Here is a 7,365-nt window from a genome sequence, read left to right as displayed (position 1 = left end):
GGCGCTCAGGGGTTGGGCCCCTGGAGCTGCTGTTGGGACCCCCAGGGTTTGGGCCCCTGGAGCTGGTGTTGGGACCCCAGGGGTTAGGCCCCTGGAGCTATGGTTCGGGCGCTCAGGGGTTGGGCCCCTGGAGCTGGTGTTGGGGCCCCTGACCTAAAGTCACCCCCTGCTCTCCCATCCCCCACACAGACAGTCCACACTCCATCACAGTAATGCCCAGAGCATTTCACGCATGGAGCAACAGTAACACTGTGTGGCCATGCAGGGTAATGCCCAGAGCATTTCCTGCATGGAGTAAGAGTGACACCGTTTGGCCACATAGGGTAATGGACAGAGCTTTTCCCCGCATGGAGCAACAGTGACACCATGTAGTCACACAGGGTAATACACAGAGCATTTCCGCGCATGGAGCAATAGTGACACCATTTAGTCATACAGGGTAATACACAGAGCATTTACCCGCATGGAGCAACAGTGACACCATGTGGTCACACAGGGTAATGCAGATAGCATTTCCTGTATGGAGCTATGGTTCGGGAGCTCTGGGGTTGGGCCCCTGGAGCTGGTGTTGGGGCTCCCAGGGGTTGGGCCCCTGGAGCTGGTGTTGGGGCCCTAGGGGTTAGGCCCCTGGCGCTATGGTTCGGGCGCTCAGGGGTTGGGCCCTTGGAGCTGGTGTTGGGGACCATAGGGGTTAGGACCCTGGAGCTATGGTTCGGGCGCTCAGGGGTTGGGCCCCTGGAGCTGGTGTTGGGGCCCCCAGGGGCTGGGCCCCTGGTGATGGTTTTGGGGCCCCAGGGGTTAGGCCCCTGTAGCTATGGTTCGGGCATTCAGGGTTTGGGCCACTGGAGCTGGTGTTGGGGCCCCCAGGGGTTGGGCCCCTGGAGCTATGTATAGGGCGCTCTGGGGTTGGGCCCCTGGAGCTGGTGTTGGGGTCCCCAGGGGTTGGGCCCCTGGAGCTGGTGTTGGGGCCCGTAGGGGTTGGGCCCCTGGAGCTGTGGTTGGGGCCCTTTGGGTTAGGCCCCTGGACCTATGGGTCGGGCGCTCAGGGTTGGGCCCCTGGAGCTGGTGTTGGGGCCCCCAGGGGTTGGGCCCTTTGAGCTGGGGTTGGGGTCCCCAGTGCTTGGGCCCCTGGAGGTATGGTTCGGGCGCTCAGGGGTTGGGCCCCTGGAGCTGGTGTTGGAGCCCCAGGGGTTAAGCCCCTGGAGCTATGGTTCGGGCGCACAGGGGTTGGGCCTCTAGAGCTGGTGTTGGGGCCCCCAGGGGTTGGGCTCGTGGATCTGGTGTTGGGGCCCCCAGGGGTTGGGCCCCTGTACCTGGGGTTGGGGCCCTCGGGGGTTAGGCCCCTTCAGCTATGGTTCGGGCGCTCAGGGGTATGGCCCCTGGAGCTGGTGTTGGGGACCCTAGGGGTTGGGCCCCTGGAGCTGGGGTTGGGGCCCCCGGGGGTTAGGCCCCTGGAGCTATGGTTCGAGCGCTCAGGGGTTGGGTCCCTGGAGCTGCTGTTGGGGCCCCCAGGGGTTGGGCCCCTGGAGCTGGTGTTGGGGCCCCAGGGTTTAGGCCCCTGGAGCTATGTTTCGGGCGCTCAGGGGTTGGGCCCCTGGAGCTGCTGTTGGGGCCCCCAGGGGTTGGGCCCCTGGCGCTGGTGTTGGGGCCCCAGGGTTTAGGCCTCTGGAGCTATGGTTCGGGCGCTCAGGGGTTGGGCCCCTGGAGCTGCTGTTGGGGCCCCCAGGGGTTGGGCCCCTGGAGCTGGTGTTGGGGCCCCAGGGGTTAGGCCTCTGGAGCTATGGTTCGGGCGCTCAGGGGTTGGGCCCCTGGATTTGGTGTTGGGGTCCCCAGGGGTTGGGCCCCTGGAGCTGGGGTTGGGGCCCCCAGGGGTTAGGCCCCTGGAGCTATGGTTCGGGCGCTCAGGGGTTGGGCCCCTGGAGCTGGTGTTGGGGCCCTCAGGGGCTGGGCCCCTGGAGATGGTGTTGGGGCCCTAGGGGTTAGGCCCCTGTAGCTATGGTTCGGGCGTTCAGGGTTTGGGCCGCTGGAGCTGGTGCTGGGGCCCCCAGGGATTGGGCCCCTGGAGCTATGTTTAGGGCGCTCTGGGGTTGGGCCCCTGGAGCTGGTGTTGGGGACCCCAGGGGTTGGGCCCCTGGAGCTATGTTTAGGGCGCTCTGGGGTTGGGCCCCTGGAGCTGGTGTTGAGGCCCCCAGGAGTTGGGCCCCTGAAGCTCGTGTTGGGGCCCGTAGGGTTTGGGCCGCTTTAGCTGTGGTTGGGGCCCCTGGGGGTCAGGCCCCTGGAGCTATGGTCCGGGCGCTCAGGGTTGGACCCCTGGAGCTGGTGTTGGGGCCCCCAGGGGTTGGGGCCCTGGAGCTGGTGTTGGGGCGCTAGGGTTTAGGCCCCTGGCGCTATGGTTCGGGCACTCAGGGGTTGGGCCCTTGGAGCTGGGGTGGAGACCCCCAGGGGTTAGGCCCCTGGAGCTATGCTTCGGGCACTCAGGGGTTTGGCCCGTGGAGCTGGTGTTGGGGCCCCCCAGGGGTTAGGCACCTGGAGGTATTGTTCGGGCGCTAAGGGGTTCGGCCCTTGGAGCTGATGCTGGGACCCCCAGGGATTAGGCCCCTGGAGCTATGGTTCGGGCGCATAGGGGTTGGGACCCTGGAGCTGGTGTTGGGGCCCCCAGGGGTTGGGCCCCTGGAGCTGGTGTTGGGGCTCCAGGGGTTAGGCCCCTGGAGCTATGGTTCGGGCGCTCAGGGGTTGGGCCGCTGGAGCTGGTGTTGTGGCTCCCAGGGGTTGGACCCCTGGAGCTGGTGTTGGGGCCCCAGGAGTTAGGCCCCTGGAGCTATGGTTCGGGCGCTCAGGGGTTGGGCCCCTGGAGCTGCTGTTGGGGCCCCCAGGGGTTGGGCCCCTGGAGCTGGTGTTGGGGCCTCCAGGGGTTGGGCCCCTGGAGCTGCTGTTGGGGCCCCAGGGGTTACGCCCCTGGAGCTATGGTTCGGGCGCACAGGGGTTGGTCCCCCGGAGCTGGGGTAGAGGGACCCAGGGGTTGTGACCATGGTGCTTTGGTTGGGACCCCCGGGGGTTAGGCCCCTGGAGCTATGGTTCGAGCGCTCAGGGGTTGCGCCCCTGGAGCTGGTGTTGGGGCCCCTGGGGCTGGGCCCCTGGAGCTGGTGTTTGGGGCCCCAGGGGTTAGGCCCCTGGAGCTATGGTTCGGGCGCTCAGGGGTTGGGCCCTTGAAGCTATGGTTCGGGCGCTCAGGGGTTGGGCCCCTGGAGCTGGTTTTGGGGCCCCCAGGGGTTGGGCCCCTGGAGCTGGGGTTCGGGGCCCCCAGGGGTTAGGCCCCTGGAGATATGGTTTGGGCACTCATGGGTTGGACCCCTGGAGCTGGTGTTGGGGCCCGAGGGGTTAGGCCCCTGGAGCTATGGTTCGGGTGCTCAGGGGTTGGGCCCCTGGAACTATGGTTCGGGCGCTCAGGGGTTGGTCTCCTGGAGCTGGGGTAGAGGGACCCAGGGGTTGTGCCCCTGGAGCTGGGGTTGGGGCCCCCGGGAGTTAGGCCCCTGGAGGTATGGTTCGAGCGCTTAGGGGTTGGGCCCCTGGAGCTGCTGTTGGGGCCCCCAGGGGTTGGGCCCCTGGAGCTGGTGTTGGGGCCCCAGGGGTTAGGCCCCTGGAGCTATGGTTCGGGCGCTCAGGTGTTGGGCCCCTGGAGCTGCTGTTGGGACCCCCAGGGTTTGGGCCCCTGGAGCTGGTGTTGGGACCCCAGGGGTTAGGCCCCTGGAGCTATGGTTCGGGCGCTCAGGGGTTGGGCCCCTGGAGCTGGTGTTGGGGCCCCTGACCTAAAGTCACCCCCTGCTCTCCCATCCCCCACACAGACAGTCCACACTCCATCACAGTAATGCCCAGAGCATTTCACGCATGGAGCAACAGTAACACTGTGTGGCCATGCAGGGTAATGCCCAGAGCATTTCCTGCATGGAGTAAGAGTGACACCGTTTGGCCACATAGGGTAATGGACAGAGCTTTTCCCCGCATGGAGCAACAGTGACACCATGTAGTCACACAGGGTAATATACAGAGCATTTCCCCGCATGGAGCAACAGTGACACCATGTGGTCACACAGGGTAATGCAGATAGCATTTCCTGTATGGAGCTATGGTTCGGGAGCTCTGGGGTTGGGCCCCTGGAGCTGGTGTTGGGGCTCCCAGGGGTTGGGCCCCTGGAGCTGGTGTTGGGGCCCTAGGGGTTAGGCCCCTGGCGCTATGGTTCGGGCGCTCAGGGGTTGGGCCCTTGGAGCTGGTGTTGGGGACCATAGGGGTTAGGACCCTGGAGCTATGGTTCGGGCGCTCAGGGGTTGGGCCCCTGGAGCTGGTGTTGGGGCCCCCAGGGGCTGGGCCGCTGGAGATGGTTTTGGGGCCCCAGGGGTTAGGCCCCTGTAGCTATGGTTCGGGCGTTCAGGGTTTGGGCCGCTGGAGCTGGTGTTGGGGCCCCCAGGGGTTGGGCCCCTGGAGCTATGTATAGGGCGCTCTGGGGTTGGACCCCTGGAGCTGGTGTTGGGGTCCCAAGGGGTTGGGCCCCTGGAGCTGGTGTTGGGTCCCGTAGGGGTTGGGCCCCTGGAGCTGTGGTTGGGGCCCTTTGGGTTAGGCCCCTGGATCTATGGTTCAGGCGCTCAGGGTTGGGCCCCTGGAGCAGGTGTTGGGGCCCCCAGGGGTTGGGCCCCTTGAGCTGGGGTTGGGGTCCCCGGTGGTTGGGCCCCTGGAGGTATGGTTCGGGCGCTCAGGGGTTGGGCCCCTGGAGCTGGTGTTGGAGCCCCAGGGGTTAAGCCCCTGGAGCTATGGTTCGGGCGCACAGGGGTTGGGCCTCTAGAGCTGGTGTTGGGGCCCCCAGGGGTTGGGCTCGTGGATCTGGTGTTGGGGCCTTCAGGGGTTGGGCCCCTGTACCTGGGGTTGGGGCCCTTGAGGGTGAGGCCCCTTCAGCTATGGTTCGGGCGCTCAGGGGTATGGCCCCTGGAGCTGGTGTTGGGGACCCTAGGGTTTGGGCCCCTGGAGCTGGGGTTGGGGCCCCCGGGGGTTAGGCCCCTGGAGCTATGGTTCGAGCGCTCAGGGGTTGGGCCCCTGGAGCTGCTGTTGGGGCCCCCAGGGGTTGGGCCCCTGGAGCTGGTGTTGTGGCCCTAGGGTTTAGGCCCCTGGAGCTATGGTTCGGGCGCTCAGGGGTTGGGCCCGTGGAGCTGCTGTTGGGGCCCCAAGGTGTTGGGCCGCTGGCGCTGGTGTTGGGGCCCCAGGGTTTAGGCCTCTGGAGCTATGGTTCGGGCGCTCAGGGGTTGGGCCCCTGGAGCTGCTGTTGGGGCCCCCAGGGGTTGGGCCCCTGGAGCTGGTGTTGGGGCCCCAGGGGTTAGGCCTCTGGAGCTATGGTTCGGGCGCTCAGGGGTTGGGCCCCTGGATTTGGTGTTGGGGCCCCCAGGGGTTGGGCCCCTGGAGCTGGTGTTGGGGCCCTCAGGGGCTGGGCCCCTGGAGATGGTGTTGGGGCCCCAGGGGTTAGGCCCCTGTAGCTATGGTTCGGGCGTTCAGGGTTTGGGCCCCTGGAGCTGGTGTTGGGGCCCCCAGGGGTTGGGCCCCTGGAGCTATGTTTAGGGCGCTCTGGGGTTGGGCCCCTGGAGCTGGTGTTGAGGCCCCCAGGGGTTGGGCCCCTGAAGCTCGTGTTGGGGCCCGTAGGGTTTGGGCCGCTGGAGCTGTGGTTGGGGCCCCTGGGGGTCAGGCCCCTGGAGCTATGGTTCGGGCGCTCAGGGTTGGACCCCTGGAGCTGGTGTTGGGGCCCCCAGGGGTTGGGGCCCTGGAGCTGGTGTTGGGGCCCTAGGGATTAGGCCCCTTTCGCTATGGTTCGGGCGCTCAGGGGTTGGGCCCTTGGAGCTGGGGTGGAGGCCCCCAGGGGTTAGGCCCCTGGAGCTATTCTTTGGGCACTCAGGGGTTTGGCCCGTGGAGCTGGTGTTGGGGCCCCCCAGGGGTTAGGCACCTGGAGGTATTGTTCGGGCGCTAAGGGGTTGGGCCCTTGGAGCTGATGCTGGGACCCCCAGGGATTAGGCCCCTGGAGCTATGGTTCGGGCGCATAGGGGTTGGGACCCTGGAGCTGGTGTTGGGGCCCCCAGGGGTTGGGCCCCTGGAGCTGGTGTTTGGGCTCCAGGGGTTAGGCCCCTGGAGCTATGGTTCGGGCACTCAGGGGTTGGGCCGCTGGAGCTGGTGTTGGGGCTCCCAGGGGTTGGACCCCTGGAGCTGGTGTTGGGGCCCCAGGGGTTAGGCCCCTGGAGCTATGGTTCGGGCGCTCAGGGGTTGGGCCCCTGGAGCTGCTGTTGGGGCCCCGAGGGGTTGGGCCCCTGGATCTGGTGTTGGGGCCTTCAGGGGTTGGGTCCCTGGAGCTGCTGGTGGGGCCCCAGGGGTTAGGCCCCTGGAGCTATGGTTCGGGCGCAGAGGGGTTGGTCCCCTGGAGCTGGGGTAGAGGGACCCAGGGGTTGTGACCATGGTGCTGGGTTTGGGACCCCCGGGGGTTAGGCCCCTGGAGCTGTGGTTCGAGCGCTCAGGGGTTGCGCCCCTGGAGCTGGTGTTGGGGCCCCTGGGGTTGGGCCCCTGGAGCTGGTGTTTGGGGCCCCAGGGGTTAGGCCCCTGGAGCTATGGTTCGGGCGCTCAGGGGTTGGTCCCTTGAAGCTATGGTTCGGGCGCTCAGGGGTCGGGCCCCTGGAGCTGGTTTTGGGGCCCCCAGGGTTTGGGCCCCTGGAGCTGGGGTTCGGGGCCCCCAGGGGTTAGGCCCCTGGAGATATGGTTTGGGCACTCAGGGGTTGGACCCCTGGAGCTGGTGTTGGGGCCCGAGGGGTTAGGCCCCTGGAGCTATGGTTCGGGTGCTCAGGGGTTGGGCCCCTGGAACTATGGTTCGGGCGCTCAGGGGTTGGTCCCCTGGAGCTGGGGTAGAGGGACCCAGGGGTTGTGCCCCTGGAGCTGGGGTTGGGACCCCCGGGAGTTAGGCCCCTGGAGGTATGGTTCGAGCGCTCAGGGGTTGGGCCCCTGGAGCTGCTGTTGGGGCCCCCAGGGGTTGGGCCCCTGGAGCTGGTGTTGGGGCCCCAGGGGTTAGGCCCCTGGAGCTATGGTTCGGGCGCTCAGGGGTTGGGCCCCTGGAGCTGGTGTTGGGGCCTCTGACCTAAAGTCACCCCCTGCTCTCCCATCCCCCACACAGACAGTCCACACTCCATCACAGTAATGCCCAGAGCATTTCACGCATGGAGCAACAGTAACACTGTGTGGCCATGCAGGGTAATGCCCAGAGCATTTCCTGCATGGAGCAAGAGTGACACCGTTTGGCCACATAGGGTAATGCACAGAGCATTTCCCCGCATGGAGCAACAGTGACACCAT

Source organism: Gopherus flavomarginatus (assembly GCF_025201925.1).
Source record: "Gopherus flavomarginatus isolate rGopFla2 chromosome 13 unlocalized genomic scaffold, rGopFla2.mat.asm SUPER_13_unloc_4, whole genome shotgun sequence".
NCBI lineage: Eukaryota > Metazoa > Chordata > Testudines > Testudinidae > Gopherus > Gopherus flavomarginatus.
This window is presented reverse-complemented; position numbering follows the sequence as displayed.